This window comes from Morus notabilis, unplaced genomic scaffold (assembly GCF_000414095.1).
Source record: "Morus notabilis unplaced genomic scaffold, ASM41409v2 Scaffold538, whole genome shotgun sequence".
NCBI classification, from domain to species: domain Eukaryota; kingdom Viridiplantae; phylum Streptophyta; class Magnoliopsida; order Rosales; family Moraceae; genus Morus; species Morus notabilis.
The window spans coordinates 485,219-485,612 of NW_010359796.1; positions in this window are offsets into that span (position 1 = coordinate 485,219).

Sequence of the window (394 nt, forward strand, 5' to 3'; positions counted from 1 at the left end):
GACCCCACGAACTACTCAAGCCGCGGGCCCCATGACTGGACAAGCCATGAGGTTCCATGACTACACAAGCCATGGTTTTCAAAGCATCTTCTTTCACAAATCAATCCCTTTCTTTAAAACATTTTCAAGGCCAAAATCCTTTTTGAAAACAGGCTCACAAGGAAAAGGGATAGAAATCCTACCTCGCCCGATCAACCTGGGACTAGCGTTACCTTTTCCAGCTTTCGCTTCATCAAGCCCCTTCAGTCTGAATCCTCAGTGATCACTGATGCAAGACAACACTTTAGGATCAATTCTCATTCCTAAAGCAATCCAAATCTCAATTTCCAACCAAGATTTCCTATTAGTGTGCCCTAATCCATTTTCATGTTTCAAAATATCATTCCAAGGGTTT